General features: G+C 49.3%; 1 pseudogene across 1 annotated transcript in view; it reads left to right on the top strand.

Annotated features, from left to right (window-relative positions):
- The window catches only part of LOC308160459 (protein bassoon-like), a 63,134-nt pseudogene that overhangs the window by 44,863 nt on the left and 771 nt on the right, over positions 1-17,500 (top strand). Inside the window, exons 3-4 of the transcript in view lie at positions 16,080-16,557; positions 16,635-17,500. The exon at positions 16,635-17,500 is cut by the window's right edge and continues 199 nt beyond it. The product of the transcript in view is annotated as a protein bassoon-like (transcript). The remainder of the gene's footprint in view (positions 1-16,079; positions 16,558-16,634) is intronic.

Here is a 17,500-nt window from a genome sequence, read left to right as displayed (position 1 = left end):
GCACAGTAATCCAATGTTGGAAATAATGAATGAATGTGGTGTTCAAATTGGTCTAGTGTCCCATTAAAGTCAAGAGAACTTTGCCTCCAGTTGCTGGAGCCAGTTTGAAAGCAGGGGATTTCTAATGAGGTGTTTCAATGTTTAATGCCTGCATAACAGAGTAGATCTGCATAACAGCACTTTGATGGTCAGCAAAAGTCACCTCACATTTCAGTACTTTGAAAATGTATTCCCTGCACAGTTTTCAAACGTTGTTACGTCATAGCCTGAAATACATTCAATTTGGGATTTTCTTCCCCCACTGATTGACATAGCCTACTGGGCACTTTCAAAGTGAAAGAAACATGAGTGATGAAAAGTTTTAAACAGAGAAGAACCGTGTGAAGACAGACCTAAAATGAACACATGTAAAAATGTCTCCACCAAGTTACTGAGGAATTTAAGATAAGTCCATCTGAGTGCAAAGATAATCAATGTCATTTCGGAATCTAAATCTTGTCTTTATAGGCTCCCAGATTTGAATATGTATGAATACCACCCTCAGCCCATTTCTACATTTCTCTTGATCTTGACAAACTCCTCATTCCCTGCCAGTGACAAGCTTACATGATGCGGCTACCACTGTTCTTCACACAGGACATGTTAAAACTATGATGCGTGCGCTGGATTTGCACTAAACGTAATACTTTGTAGTGAAACCAAAGAAATTTGCTTTTTTTGCTGTATCACTTGACTTCATTGTTGTTAGGACAGTTAGGGATTTGTTATATGGAACCTTTTTGTAAAGTGACTGGAATGATGTTGTCTCATCGATTGTGCTTTTCACTCTCAGCCGTTGAATTTAGTAGCCATTGTTTGGCACACAGTCTTCCAGATCTCAGGGTAGCTTGCTGAGCAGTTTTGTTCCACTCCATTTGCTCAGTTTGTGGTGACAACCAGAGACACACCTCACACAGCCTCACACACACCTCACAGAGCAAACACACACACATACACAGACACGCGCGCGCACACACACACACACACACACGCACACACCCACGCCCACGCACACACCCGTGCACGTGCACACGCACACCCACACGCACACGCATGCACACACACACACGCACACACACACACACACACACACACACACACACACACACACGCACACACACACACACACACACACACACACACCTCACACTCCTTCTAGCAGTCCTGTATAGGACCCTCCATGTGAGGACTGCCTGAGCACAACAAGACTGTGTTAGCCTTCTGAGCTAAAGCCAGTAGGGGAACAAAGAAATCCCAATTGAATGTATTTCAATTTGAGTCTGATTTGAAACATTTGAAAATCGTGCAGTGGGGTAAATACCTTTTCACTGTACATACTGCTTCTTAATAATACAAGCTTTTGAAGGACGCCTCATCCGCAAGTCTCTTCTGTCTGCATCTCTACGGTCTGGTCTGAAGCCCCTTTTCACAGCTGGGAAAGAAAGAAGTGTTTATAAGTGAGGGAGAGATAAAAAAAAAGAGAGGCTATTGATTTGTGAAAAAATTATTCTGGAAATTTTTAAAGGCAGAAGGAAGCAAGGCTGGCTCTTAGCGATAACTGAAATGTTATTGTGTGTTTTTGTAGTTCGCAAGGTTCTTAGTGATTGCCGCTGTCACCAAAGTGTTTTTGTAAGTTTCCGTCCAATCGCGTTAGAGCCTGTGGCGGCTGCTGTCTGGTGCTACCTTCAGGTGTCTGTCTTTGATAACGGACCTGCTGTGCTCTGTACACACACACACACACACACACACACACGCACACACACATACACACACACACACACACACACACACACACACGCACACACACGCACACACACACGTGCACACACACACACACACACACACACCCCTCTCCTCCCTTCTCCCTCCACATCTGGGTTGTGTTTAGGTATTGTTTTCCAGTCTTACTGAGATGTAATATTGATCTGCGTTGACCTCTGTTGACCTCGGCTCATACGGAGGTTTTTAACGGCCAAGCAAACGGAGCGAGACAAACTGCTGAGCCAGGTTTTAATTAAGTAACATGCGGGGGTAACACTGGTCGATGCTATTGATGAATAGGGAGTTCTCACTGTAAGGAATTTGATGGTGTGTGTGTGTGTGTGTGTGTGTGTGTGTATTTACAGGGGTGTGTCCATGCATGCATGTTTCGGAATGTTTTATGACTACCTCAGCGAAGAGCTAGCATGATGGTAATTACAGTGAGATTGAAATCGAGTGTGGGTGCGTGTGTGTGTGTGTGTGTGTGTGTGTGTGTGCGTATGTGTGTGTGTGAGAAAAGAAATGGGCCGCTGTATACTGTAACTCTGCCCTAAGGAGCCAGGATGAAGAACTGCCTTTTTTTTCACTCGCGTTTGAAGAGTTGACAACTGCCTCCGCACGTGTTTGTCCTCTGAGAGAACTTAGAACAGTGAACATGCAGTCGACACTGCGGAACACTGCCAGAGAACGCATATACATCTCTACAGAAGAGCTGTGCTGCTACCCAGTTTGTGAACATGTGCATTAAATCTTACTTTCCTAGAGTTATAAACGCTAGATAGCAGTTGCCTTCTCCAGGGCTTTAACTCTATTTCTCTTCTCCATTAGCAGGCTGTACTGTATATTGAAAGCTACAGTTTAACACACCCGCGTGGTGGCGTTAGCTGGAACGTTAGAGCCAAAATGGCCGCCACTGTGCTCTTACGCTGCGCTCCCCAGAAACAGAAAACTTTCTTGAAAGCTTTCTGACTCGGCAACGCGTGTACCTCTGAGATCTTCCCACTCGACGCTGTCTCAGAATTATCCAGCAGGTCACTCTAGAATCCTACTCTATATCTTGGTGGGAGGCTCTGAGTTTCAGAGCAGCACTTGAATGCGCCGTTATCCTTCGATTTCAACCACTCTGTAGCTTTAGGCTAGACTCCGTTTCGCTGTGGTATAATGGAGTTGTCTTCTGACAGACACCACAGGGGACACACGTCTCTGTAACAGAACAGAACGATGGGAAGGGATTCACGTGAGAGAAGGTGTCAAGGTGGTTTAGTGTTTAACACAGCCTGGAGTTCCAGTGGAAACAATCCAGCAGATGGGAGTGTGTGTGTGTGTGTGTGTGTGTGTGTTTGTGTATGTGTGTATGTGTGGGAGGGGGAGTAGGTGTTTCACCTGGGTGGCTGTGGCGCAGTAGGTAGAGCCGGTGTCTAATGATCGCAAGGTCGGCAGATTGACGGATCGAACCCCTGCTGGCCACATGTCGAGGTGTCCTTGGGCAAGACACAAATTGCTCCCAATGAGCGGGACCGCACCTTGCATGGTAGCTTGCCGCCATTGGTGTGTGAATGTGTGTGTGAACGGGTGAATGAGAGGCCATTGTAAAGCGCTTTGGGATAAGGCGCTATATAAGTCAGTCCATTTACCATCTAGCTACAACTTGTCATTGTCAGTCTATCAACACCCGATATTGCAGCAGTGCACGCCAGTCTCCATTCACACGACCACTCGTTCTAGAATGGTTCTAGTAGTGGATACTATGATACAATACAATAACTTGATTTTCCCCCTGAGGGTTAGGGTTAGGAGTGATAGGCTAAAGGCTACAAAACAATACTTGTCAGAACCATCCACACATCCACAGGTCACCATGACGGTGCCAAGAAAAACTTCATGAACGAAAACACGGCAACAGACACCATCATTAACATCATTAACATCATTAACACACGACCAGACGGTTCTACTACAGCTGGCTGTGACAGGAGTTGGAGTTGCGGGCTGAAGCGGGTCTGGGTTTGACTTTGAATGATTGTTCAACTTTCAAGTTTCTTGTTGTGTCACATTACACAAGTGTAAGAGGCTACGATTCCTGACATTGCAGCACAAGACAATAAGGCAAAAAAGGTTAAAAAAATGACAATACAGGACATAAGTGACAAATAGGACAGGACACGCACATTGTGCGTCCTCTTGTGCTCGCGTGTGTGTGTCGTCTGTGTGATTCTAGTCATTCTACTTCTACGATGTAGAAGTAGACGGGCCAGACAGGGAGGATGAGAGAGCGAGTCCTCCTCTCCCTACCCTTCTTCAACCGTTCTCTACCTCCGTTCCTAGCCCAGCGATCCATTTCCTCCGGCTGGTCTACAGCCATAATGAGACACATAATTAGTCATTAGCATGGCCATAATCTATAGTCTGTTATGTACACATAATTAGGGGAGTGAATGGGGTGCTTTATCATGACAATTTCCGGAATATTCTTGTCCATGGTGTTTTTGCGAAATTGATCATTGTAGTATCTCATTGTCTTGATAGAACCCAGGATAACATATCCAGAGCCTCCCATTTTGATCAATTGGTAATGGCCGTAGTACTCAGGCAGAGGAGTCAAATGCACGACTCATAGAGAAAAACGTAAATCCAAAAAAGAGTAGTCTTTACCTTCAAAAATGTTCGGTACACAGGTAGGCAGTCAACGGGTAGGCAGATAATCCAGTAAGGGGAAGGCAAAAACCAGGAATAATTAACACTAGGAGATTTGCTGGGACATAATGACACGAGAGTACGAAGACCAAACTGTCCCAGAGACAGAGGAACACACAGACTAAACACACAGAGACAGACAGAGGAACACACAGACTAAACACACAGAGACAGACAGAGGAACACACACAGACAGAGGAACACACAGACTAAACACACAGAGACAGAGGAACACACAGACTAAACACACAGAGACAGACAGGGGAACACACAGACTAAACACACACAGAGACAGAGGAACACACAGACTAAACACACAGAGACAGAGGAACACACAGACTAAACACACAGAGACAGAGGAACACACAGACTAAACACACAGAGACAGAGGAACACACAGACTAAACACACAGAGACAGAGGAACACACAGACTAAACACACAGAGACAGAGGAACACACAGACTAAACACACACAGAGACAGAGGAACACACAGACTAAACACACAGAGACAGAGGAACACACAGACTAAACACACAGAGACAGAGGAACACACAGACTAAACACACAGAGACAGGGGAACACACAGACTAAACACACAGAGACAGGGGAACACACAGACTAAACACACAGAGACAGAGGAACACACAGTCTAAACACACACAGACAGACAGAGGAACACACAGACTAAACACACACAGACAGACAGAGGAACACACAGACTAAACACACAGAGACAGGGGAACACACAGACTAAACACACAGAGACAGGGGAACACACAGACTAAACACACACAGACAGAGGAACACACAGACTAAACACACACAGACAGACAGAGGAACACACAGACTAAACACACAGAGACAGACAGGGGAACACACAGACTAAACACACAGAGACAGAGGAACACACAGACTAAACACACACAGAGACAGAGGAACACACAGACTAAACACACACAGACAGACAGAGGAACACACAGACTAAACACACAGAGACAGACAGGGGAACACACAGACTAAACACACACAGACAGACAGAGGAACACACAGACTAAACACACAGAGACAGACAGGGGAACACACAGACTAAACACACACAGACAGACAGAGGAACACACAGACTAAACACACAGAGACAGGGGAACACACAGACTAAACACACAGAGACAGAGGAACACACAGACTAAACACACAGAGACAGACAGGGGAACACACAGACTAAACACACAGAGACAGAGGAACACACAGACTAAACACACAGAGACAGAGGAACACACAGACTAAACACACAGAGACAGAAGAACACACAGACTAAACACACAGAGACAGACAGAGGAACACACAGACTAAACACACAGAGACAGAGGAACACACAGACTAAACACACAGAGACAGACAGGGGAACACACAGACTAAACACACAGAGACAGAGGAACACACAGACTAAACACACAGAGACAGACAGAGGAACACACAGACTAAACACACAGAGACAGACAGGGGAACACACAGACTAAACACACAGAGACAGAGGAACACACAGACTAAACACACAGAGACAGACAGAGGAACACACAGACTAAACACACACAGACAGACAGAGGAACACACAGACTAAACACACACAGACAGACAGAGGAACACACAGACTAAACACACAGAGACAGAGGAACACACAGACTAAACACACAGAGACAGGGGAACACACAGACTAAACACACAGAGACAGACAGAGGAACACACAGACTAAACACACAGAGACAGGGGAACACACAGACTAAACACACAGAGACAGGGGAACACACAGACTAAACACACAGAGACAGAGGAACACACAGTCTAAACACACACAGACAGACAGAGGAACACACAGACTAAACACACACAGACAGACAGAGGAACACACAGACTAAACACACAGAGACAGGGGAACACACAGACTAAACACACAGAGACAGGGGAACACACAGACTAAACACACACAGACAGAGGAACACACAGACTAAACACACACAGACAGACAGAGGAACACACAGACTAAACACACAGAGACAGACAGGGGAACACACAGACTAAACACACAGAGACAGAGGAACACACAGACTAAACACACACAGAGACAGAGGAACACACAGACTAAACACACACAGACAGACAGAGGAACACACAGACTAAACACACAGAGACAGACAGGGGAACACACAGACTAAACACACACAGACAGACAGAGGAACACACAGACTAAACACACAGAGACAGACAGGGGAACACACAGACTAAACACACACAGACAGACAGAGGAACACACAGACTAAACACACAGAGACAGGGGAACACACAGACTAAACACACAGAGACAGAGGAACACACAGACTAAACACACAGAGACAGACAGGGGAACACACAGACTAAACACACAGAGACAGAGGAACACACAGACTAAACACACAGAGACAGAGGAACACACAGACTAAACACACAGAGACAGAAGAACACACAGACTAAACACACAGAGACAGACAGAGGAACACACAGACTAAACACACAGAGACAGAGGAACACACAGACTAAACACACAGAGACAGACAGGGGAACACACAGACTAAACACACAGAGACAGAGGAACACACAGACTAAACACACAGAGACAGACAGAGGAACACACAGACTAAACACACAGAGACAGACAGGGGAACACACAGACTAAACACACAGAGACAGAGGAACACACAGACTAAACACACAGAGACAGACAGAGGAACACACAGACTAAACACACACAGACAGACAGAGGAACACACAGACTAAACACACACAGACAGAGGAACACACAGACTAAACACACAGAGACAGAGGAACACACAGACTAAACACACAGAGACAGGGGAACACACAGACTAAACACACAGAGACAGACAGAGGAACACACAGACTAAACACACAGAGACAGAGGAACACACAGACTAAACACACAGAGACAGAGGAACACACAGACTAAACACACAGACAGACAGAGGAACACACAGACTAAACACACAGAGACAGACAGAGGAACACACAGACTAAACACACAGAGACAGGGGAACACACAGACTAAACACACAGAGACAGGGGAACACACAGACTAAACACACAGAGACAGGGGAACACACAGACTAAACACACAGAGACAGGGGAACACACAGACTAAACACACACAGACAGACAGAGGAACACACAGACTAAACACACAGAGACAGACAGGGGAACACACAGACTAAACACACAGAGACAGACAGAGGAACACACAGACTAAACACACAGAGACAGGGGAACACACAGACTAAACACACACAGACAGGGGAACACACAGACTAAACACACAGACTAAACACACAGAGACAGGGGAACACACAGACTAAACACACAGAGACAGAGGAACACACAGACTAAACACACACAGACAGACAGAGGAACACACAGACTAAACACACAGAGACAGGGGAACACACAGACTAAACACACAGAGACAGACAGAGGAACACACAGACTAAACACACAGAGACAGACAGGGGAACACACAGACTAAACACACAGAGACAGAGGAACACACAGACTAAACACACAGAGACAGAGGAACACACAGACTAAACACACACAGACAGACAGGGGAACACACAGACTAAACACACAGAGACAGACAGGGGAACACACAGACTAAACACACAGAGACAGAGGAACACACAGACTAAACACACAGAGACAGGGGAACACACAGACTAAACACACAGAGACAGACAGAGGAACACACAGACTAAACACACAGAGACAGAGGAACACACAGACTAAACACACAGAGACAGAGGAACACACAGACTAAACACACACAGACAGACAGGGGAACACACAGACTAAACACACAGAGACAGACAGGGGAACACACAGACTAAACACACAGAGACAGAGGAACACACAGACTAAACACACACAGACAGACAGAGGAACACACAGACTAAACACACAGAGATAGAGGAACACACAGACTAAACACACACAGACAGACAGAGGAACACACAGACTAAACACACAGAGACAGAGAAACACACAGACTAAACACACAGAGACAGACAGGGGAACACACAGACTAAACACACAGAGACAGAGGAACACACAGACTAAACACACAGGGAAGGATGATGAGGAACAGGTGAACCCAACCAGCGCAGGGTAAATCATCACACAAGGGCATGGGGGGGTATTCCATCAACGTCGCTAAAGGATTCTTTTGGATAAGTCTCACGAAATGTATCAAAATAAGCCTGCATCTTCCTTCAGCGACGTTGATGGAATTACCCCCCAGGTAGTGAAGTGTCTGAAACGAGAGGCAAGATGAGTAACACAAACATAAACAGGAACTATAAATGAATAACATGAAACAAAGACAAACATCAACAAGGGAACAGGACGAGACGTTACACAATCCCCTGATAATTCCGTACAAAAATGGACCGGATGAAATAAAAAAAATAAAAAGTGATTGTGCTCAAACTACATATAGATAGACGGAAATGAGTTCTGAACCAGTTCAAAACCAGTTCAGTGATTGGACTTCCTGACGAAGAGACACAACGTTTAACCTCTCTGAAGTACAAAGGAGTGAGTTGCTCTGACTAACATGTCACGTAAAGACAGACATGGCCAGAACTCCTGACTGACCCAGACACACTAGCCAGAACTCCTGACTGACTGACTGACTGACTGACTGACTGACTGACTGACTGGGGATCTCAGCTGCCCTTGAACCAACCCTGTTCTGTCTCACTGAACTGAGACTGGAGGAGATGAAAAGGCCGACAAACGCCCAGACACACACATACAGATGCACACACACATACACACACACATACGGACGCGCAAACACACACACACACACACACACACACACACACATACACACGGACGCACACACACATGGACGGACGCACACACACGGACGGACGGACGGACGCACGCACACACACACGCACACACACACACACACACACACACACACACACACACACGGATGGAAGCACGCACGCACGGACGCACACACACACTCTCTCTCACTCTCTCTCTTTCCATCTTTCTGTCTCTTACTTACTCCCATTTTCTTTTTGGCACCAGCAACTCTGCCTCTCTCCTTGTCTCATTCCCCCTTTATCTCACATTCTCTCCATCCCCTTTCTCTCGTTCTCATTTGTCATACAGTCTCAAACTCTCTCTCTCTCTAATATATAATATGTCATTTAGCTGACGCTTTTTTCCAAAGACACTTACATTGCAGTGAGTGCATATATATTTCAGTATATGGTCCCAACGAGCCGATATCTCTCTCTCTCTCTCTCTCTCTCTCTCTCTCTCACACACACAAACACTAATCACCTCTAATTAACACTGATTAACACTCTCCATGAGGACACTGTCAACTTCTCTCACTGATGAACTCATTGTGTGTGTGTGTGTGTGTGTGTGTGTGTGTGTGTGTGTGTGTGTGTGGTGTGTGTGGTGTGTGTATGTATGTGTGTGTGCGAAAGTGCTTACGCATGTGTGCGAAAGTGCTTATGTGTGTGCGTGTGCGTGTGTCTGCCTAGTCTACAGTTGTTTAAAACATGTATTCCCTGTTGTATTTCCCCTAATTAAATGACTATTTTGCTTACAGCAAACACTGCTTAAGTACAGTACACAGTGTAGACATCACAGTGATGACATCACAGTGTAGACATCACAGTGAGGACATCACAGTGTAGACATCACCTCTAAGTGTGTCTATGGTACTAACATGGAGACACTGTTCACTTTCTTTGTTGAGCCACAGCAGTGTTTCAAGACCTGCTTGTCTTATGAATTTTTCAGGGGCAGCAGCTGGTGCTTCTGTGTGTTTGTGGCTGACACACACACACACACACACACACACACACACACACACACACACACACACACGATCTAGCACGACAGCCGGAAAGAATTTGCCAGTCTTGTCGCGGTGGCGTCTGCTGTCAGCCATTTATTTTCTGCAAACGATGGCAGTTCTCTGTGTGTGTGTGTGTGTGTGTGTGTGTGTGTGTGTGAAACAGAGAGAGAGAGAGATTGTATGACATGTTTCTGTCAATGGATTTGGACACACGATAATAGGTTTAGACACACAGCGATGATGACCACCGTTAAGAATGAGACCAGACCTGTCACTGACCATAACATTTACACCTGTCACTACCCCAATACCAGTCATATAGCCCCAGTACCAGTCCTATAGCCCAGTACCAGTCCTATAGCCCAGTACCAGTCCTATAGCCCAGTACCAGTCCTATAGTCCCCGTAGCTAGTTCCTTGGCTCCTACCTGTCTCTCTGTTGTGTTAGTGGAGTTCCTAGGTTTCCCCCCCCCCCCACCCTCTCTCTCTCTCTCTCTCTCTCTCCCCCCCCCCCCCACTCTCTCCTGCTCCTCTGTGTCAGGGTAATTAATGACAGATTAAAGGAGAGTGTGTGAGTGCTCCCTCATGGCGCTCCCCTCTCCTCAGGAGGCCCAGCCGAGGCCCGGGTGAGGCAGGGAGATAAGAGTAGTGATTAGGACACGTCCTCCTCCTCTCCTCCTCCTCCTCCTCCTCTCCTCCTCCTCCTCCTCCTCCTCTGCTCCTGTCCAGAGGCCTCCGCAGAGCACAGGAGGGAGGGTGACCTCTGGATTAACGATCAGAGGAGGAGAGGAGGATTTGTGTGTGTGTGTGTGTGTGTGTGTGTGTGTGTGTGCGTGTGAGTGTGTCTGCGAGTGTGTGTGGGTGTGTGTGTGTCAATGTGTGGGTGAGGTTGACACTTGAGATCATATAGGCAGGGCTACCTCATCACAAGACTGTGATTCCAGACCGCTTTTGCTACTGTACACCAGCCCAGCCCTGCCCGGCCAAGCCCAGTACAGCCAAGCCCAGTACAGCCCAGCCCGGCCCAGCCCAGCACAGCACAGTACAGCACAGCCCAGCCAAGTACAGCCCAGCCCAGCCCAGCCCAGCCCAGTCCAGTCCAGTCCAGCCCAGCCCAGCCCAGCCCAGCCCAGTACAGTCCAGCCCAGCCCAGCCCAGCCCAGCCCAGCCCAGTATAGCCTAGTACAGCCCAGCCCAGTCCAGTACAGTCCAGCCCAGTACAGCCCAGTACAGTACAGTACAGTCCAGTCCAGCCCAGCCCAGCCCAGTACAGCCCAGTACAGCCCAGCCCAGTACAGCCTAGTACAGCCCAGTACAGCCCAGCCCAGTACAGCCCAGCCCAGTACAGCCCAGTACAGCCCAGTACAACCCAGCCCAGCCCAGCAGAGTACAGCGCAGCCCAGCCCAGCAGAGTACAGCCCAGCCCAGTCCAGTACAGTCCAGCCCAGTCCAGCCCAGCCAAGTACAGCCCAGCCCAGTACAGCCCACTACAGCCCACTGCAGCCCAACCCAGCCCAGTACAGCCCAGCAGAGTACAGCCTCACCCAGCCCAGCCCAGCAGAGTACAGTACAGTCCAGCCCAGTCCAGTACCGCCCAGTACAGTACAGTCCAGCCCAGTCCAGTACAGTCCAGCCCAGCCCAGCCAAGCACAGCGCAGTACAGCCCAGCCCAGTCCAGTCCAGCCCAGCCCAGCCCAGTACAGCCCAGCCCAGTCCAGTCCAGTCCAGCCCAGCCCAGCCCAGACCAGCCAAGTACAGCCCAGCCCAGTACAGCCCACTACAGCCCACTGCAGCCCAACCCGGCCCAGTACAGCCCAGCAGAGTACAGCCTCACCCAGTACAGCCCAGTACAGTACAGCCCAGCCCAGCCCAGTCCAGTACAGTCCAGTGCAGTCCAGCCCAGTACAGTCCAGCCCAGCCTAGCCCAGTACAGCTCAGTACAGCTCAGTACAGCCCAGCAGAGTACAGCCCAGCCCAGCCCAGCCCAGTCCAGTCCAGCCCAGCCCAGCCCAGCCCAGTCCAGTCCAGTCCAGCCCAGTACAGTACAGCCCATTACAGCCCAGTACAGCCCAGTACAGTGGCCATTGATACAGTGGATGAGGAAGCTAGATCATGTGTCATTTCCAGGGGTCTTGAGTTGTTCATGGTGACAGTCCAGCTGAAACCGGAACCTACTGGTGTCATGTTGCCCCACCCCCCCGAAGGGTTAGGGTTTAACGGAGGGTTTGATGTGGTGTGTATGACAGTCACACCCAGGGGAGCTGCGTTGAGGGGAAGGGTATGTTAGAGTACTGTGCCGCTCATGAGGTGATTCCTGTGGAAGGTTTCACCGGGTGTGGGAGTAGAAGGAGGTAAGTCACGTTCAAGGTTTCGATGCGGTATATGAGGGTAGAGAAGCAGGTTTTGTTGGGGGTATATGATGGTAGAGAAGCAGGTTTTGTTGGGGGTATATGATGGTAGAGAAGCAGGTTTTGTTGGGGGTATATGAGGGCAAAGAAGCAGGTTTTGTTGGGGGGTATATGAGGGTAGAGAAGCAGGTTTTGTTGGGGGTATATGAGGGTAGAGAAGCAGGTTTTGTTGGGGGTATATGAGGGTAGAGAAGCAGGTTTTGTTGGGGGTATATGAGGGTAGAGAAGCAGGTTTTGTTGGGGGTATATGAGAGCAGAGAAGCAGGTTTTGTTGGGGGTATATGAGAGCAGAGAAGCAGGTTTTGTTGGGGGTATATGAGAGCAGAGAAGCAGGTTTTGTTGGGGGTATATGAGGGTAGAGAAGCAGGTTTTGTTGGGGGTATATGAGAGCAGAGAAGCAGGTTTTGTTGGGGGTATATGAGGGTAGAGACGCACGAGAGTAGGGGATGACAATGCAAAACAAAACTACTTCTACAAAACTAATACTAGAACTGCTACTTGTTACGACTTGTTGTTATGATTGCTACTTGTTATTACAGGAGTTGTTATTGTTCATTTGATATAATCGTTTGAAAATGATTTAAACATTCCTTTTTGTTTGCTTTGGCAGTGTGATGTCTTATCATGCCAATAACGCTTATTGAACTCAATTGAGTGCAGGAGTGCAGGAGCAGATGTTACTGCGGTATATGAGAGTAGTAGAGGACAGTACAAGGGGGAAGCAGGTTTTGCTGTTGTAGGCTTGTCAGAGAGCAGATTGAGGAGGTTTGACGTGATCAGAGTTGACTACAGTAACTGTCTCTAGAGTGCTGACCGTTCCTAGGTATTCTGGCTGGGTCACTGACAGCTCCCTTTGGCACTTTTCCACTACGTTGCAGACCTGGTGCTGACCTGGTGCTGACCCAGGTCAGCCCGCTTCGGTCCCCTTTTCCATTCGTCGGTCCAGGTCGCTTTCGTCCCAGGTCCCAGGTACCACATCGGAGCAGGTACCTGGGACCTGTGTCTTTGCCAGGCTGCGTGTGACGTGTGACGCTGCACACCGTTGATTGGTCAATGGACAATCGTCATCCCATGTCCCATCCCATATTATTTCTTCACAACCGCCATCTTGAAAATACCACATTCACTAGGAAAATGTCACTACATTTTTTGTAATAGCTTATTAATAAAGATTCGGAAAATTATGCTGACCATCGTATTATCTTAGTTTAATGTCATTTCAATGAATCATATAACTTTTATTTACAACAAGCACAACACAAAAATCGCTATTATGCACCGTGTTTGTCCGTGAATAACACCGGCTGTGGAGGTGGTAAAAAAACACAATACTCCTTTGCTAACTTCACCATCTGTCTACGGTCATTTTGAGCCCTTAACCACCGCGTTGACACCCCGAGAAGTTATGCTTTTAACCGTAAACTCGATGAACCGGGAGTTCGCCCGCAGCCGTCCAGCCATTTTCACCATTCACTCATGAGTCAAATGCCGGTTTTAACAGGGAATTCGCTCCGCGCTGTGTCCACGGTGATAGGAGTGGAGGATCGACTCCATTCAAAAACTTTTGAATTCCCTGGCTTCTCCTCTTTCCGGACACGTTTGAATTGTTATCCTAACCCCCGTTAAACCGAAGTTATTAACCCGCAAACGGCACCGTGTTTGTCTGTGAATAACACCGGCTGTGTCATGAGTGAAATTCCGGTAGATTCGCGTCTTGTCGGCGTTTCCGGTGATACTACAGTTCATAAAGCAGACAAGTGAAGGCAGTGGTTTTAAGGGTTCAAAAAACATGACTTTATTATGTGTACATCGCTTCCTCTCTCTTTCTCTTTCTCTCCAAAAAAATCACTTCTGTTGCTGTGTACACCCGGAAGCTTTTTGCCAGGCTGCGTGTGACGCGTAACTCCGCCTACTATCCTCTACTCCTCCTACTAGTCCGGGTCGGTTTGTGTATAATGGAAACCAGAACAGATCAAAAGTGACCCGACCTGACCCCGAAGTGATACCGCGCTAAAGCGTACCGCGCTAAAGCGGGACCCAGATGGAAAAGTGCCATAGACAGACCTGACTTCCAGACTGCTCCTTCTCAGGCAGACCTGACTTCCAGACTGCTCCTTCTCAGACTGGCCTGACTTCCAGACTGCTCCTTCTCAGACAGACCTGACTTCCAGACTGCTCCTTCTCAGACCGGCCTGACTTCCAGACTGCTCCTTCTCAGACCGGCCTGACTTCCAGACTGCTCCTTCTCAGACCGGCCTGACTTCCAGACTGCTCCTTCTCAGACAGACCTGACTTCCAGACTGCTCCTTCTCAGACCGGCCTGACTTCCCAACCGCTTCCCTGGATACACAGTACCACAGGAAAGAGGAGCTAATTATGATCAATGCTCATAGACCTGATTCGGCAGGATAAATCCGAAAAAATTATACTTTCAAATGACGACTCAATTACTATTCATGGAGGAAGGAGACCTACATTTGGTGTGATTAGAGAGGAAGAGAAGAGGGAGAGGAGAGAAGAGGAGAGGGAGGGGAGGGAGGAGAGGGAGAGGGAGAGGGAGAAGAGAGGAGAAGAGAGGAGAAGAGAGGAGAGGGAGAGGAGTACAAAGAGAATATGCTGCTGTGAGAAAAGACAGGGCTAGTTAGAAGCTGAACCATACTGAAAAGAGAAGTAGAGAGACGTTTTCTTTCCTGCAAACGACGGCGAGTAAGAAAGCAGGAGGTCTCTGTATCTGTAAGAAGAAGAGGAGGAGGAGGAGGAGGAGGAGGAGGAGGAGGAGGAGGACGGAGTGGGAGGCTTGTTATAGTTAGATCCCGCGGTGAGGACAGGGATGTCTTTCTCTAGGTAGTTTTCTTCCAGGCTGGGGTAACTCTGCCATCAGTTTATTGCTCATGTGTGGTTGAATTGCCATTCGATAATGTGTCTTATTCTGAAGGAATCTTCTTTGATTACAACTCATCGTGACTAAGTAAGCCTTTATTCTTGGAGTATTTTTCAAATGCGAGTAGAAACGACACATCTGAAATGACACGTCAGTTTTTTTCACTGTGCCTTTCTGACTGCAAACGGGTTGCTTTTCAAACGGAAATCAAATCAAATATAATTAGAATAAAAAGTGATTTGATTTGTTTAGGGGGGAAAAAAACCGCTGAAAAATTAGAATTGAATGCTTCCTTGTATTAACTCTAGAAGATTATCGTGTTAACTAAGTTTTCCTTTTTGTCTCTTGTTGGTGTTTCCACAGGTCCAGGAGTGGCTGTGTCTCAACTGTCAGATGCAGCGGGCCCTGGGCATCGACATGACCACCCCACGCTCCAAGAGCCAGCAGCAGATCCACTCTCCCTCCCACCAGGCCAAGCCCATAGTCCAGCCACCGGCCCAGCCAACACCCCAGCCTCAGTCCCAGCCCCTGCACCAGGCGATGCCCCACTCCCAGCCCCAGCCCTACCATCAAACCCAGCCTCAGCCCAAAATCCAGCCCCAGGCTCAGCACCAGGCCCAGCCCCAACACCAACCCCAACACCAACCGCAACACCAACCCCACCACCAACCCCAGCATCAGTCCCAGCACCAACCCCAACACCAGCCCCAACACCAGCCCCAGCCCTCTCCAGGCCTACAGAGAAACCCCGGCCCCACCCAGCCGTCCTATGCTGGCCCTCAGACAGGAGGCTCCCCCCAGCACATGAGAGCAGACCCGTACGGCCAAAGAGGGCCTGGGGGTCAGGGCCAGGGCCAGGGCCAGGGCCAGGGTCAGGGCCAGGGCCAGGGCCAGGGTCAGGGCCAGGGTCAGGGCCAGGGCCAGGGTCAGGGTCAGGGCCAGGGCCAGGGCCAAGGTCATGCCCAGGGTCAGGGTCAGGGTCAGGCTGGCCCCCGGATCCCTCACCCAGGGGCAATCCCCCTCATTGGGCTAGCCAAGGCTCCGTCCCAGCCTGACCTGGGCCGGGGGTCTCACCAGGGCAGCCGGCAGCAGGACCTCCACGGCCGCAGTGTCAGCGCGGGGTCTTCTCCGGCCCGCCGCCCGGGCCCGGCCCAGGAGCAGCAACAGCAGCTGCCTCAGGTGGGCCTGACCAAACTGTTCGGCTTCGGGGCGTCTCTCCTGAACCAGGCCGGCACCCTGATCAACATGGAGCCTCCGCCCACCGCCGCCGCCACAGCCCAGGCCTCCCCAGCCCAGGCCTCCCCCGCCAAGAGCAAGACGGTGTTCAGCGACGCCAGCTCCGCCAACAAACAACAGCCAGGACCCCCCGGTGCCAAACCTTTCCAGACGGGGGGCCCGCACGCCCCTGCTCAGACGGGCGGGATGGGGATGGGCGGTCCACACGCGCCCCAGATGGGCGGGCCACACGCGCCCCAACAAATGGGCGGGATGGGTGGTATGGGGGGCTCCCACGCCCCTTCCCAAATGGGTGGCCCCCACGGGCCCCCTCAGAAACAGCAGTCGCCTGCGCATCATCAAAAAGGGCCACAACAGCAACAACAACAACAACAACAACAACAACAGCAGCAGTCGCCCGCACATCATCAAAAAGGGCCACAACAACAGCAGCAGCAGCAGTCCCCTGCGCACCATCAGAAAGGGCCACAGCAGGGGCCAGGGCAGGGGCCGGGGCAGGGGCCGGGGCAGGGGTCTCCTCTCAAGCAGGAGCAGCTGCAGCAGCCGCA

This window comes from Nansenia antarctica (genome assembly GCF_963989245.1).
Source record: "Nansenia antarctica genome assembly, chromosome: 6".
Lineage (NCBI taxonomy): Eukaryota > Metazoa > Chordata > Actinopteri > Argentiniformes > Microstomatidae > Nansenia > Nansenia antarctica.
Note: the sequence above shows the minus strand (reverse complement) of the source record. Positions and strands in the feature narration are given on the sequence as shown.